Below are 468 nucleotides of genomic sequence, written 5' to 3' on the forward strand. Positions count from 1 at the left end.
TCGGCTCACTGCAAGCTCCGCCTCCTGGGTTCACGCCATTCTCCTGCCTCAGCCTCTCGTGTAACTGGGACTACAGGTACCCGCCACCACACCTGGCTAATTTTTTGTATTTTTAGTTGAGACGGGGTTTCACCGTGTTAGCCAGGATGGTCTTGGTCTCCTGACCTTGTGGTCCGCCCGTCTCGGCCTCCCAAAGTGCTGGGATTACAGGCGTGAGCCACTGCACCCAGCCTATTTTATTTTTGAGACAGAGTCTTACTCTGTCGTCCAGGCTGAAGTGCAGTGGCACAATCTTGTCTCACTGCAACCTCCCCCTCCTGGGTTCAAATGATCCTCCTGCCTCAGCCTCCCAAGTAACTGGGATTACAAATGTGTTCCACCACATCTGGCTAATTTTTGTATTTTTATTTTTATTTTTTTTTTTTTTGAGACGGAGTCTCGCTCTGTCACCCAGGCTGGAGTGCAGTG

This window comes from Colobus angolensis, unplaced genomic scaffold, assembly GCF_000951035.1.
Source record: "Colobus angolensis palliatus isolate OR3802 unplaced genomic scaffold, Cang.pa_1.0 Scaffold329, whole genome shotgun sequence".
NCBI classification, from domain to species: domain Eukaryota; kingdom Metazoa; phylum Chordata; class Mammalia; order Primates; family Cercopithecidae; genus Colobus; species Colobus angolensis.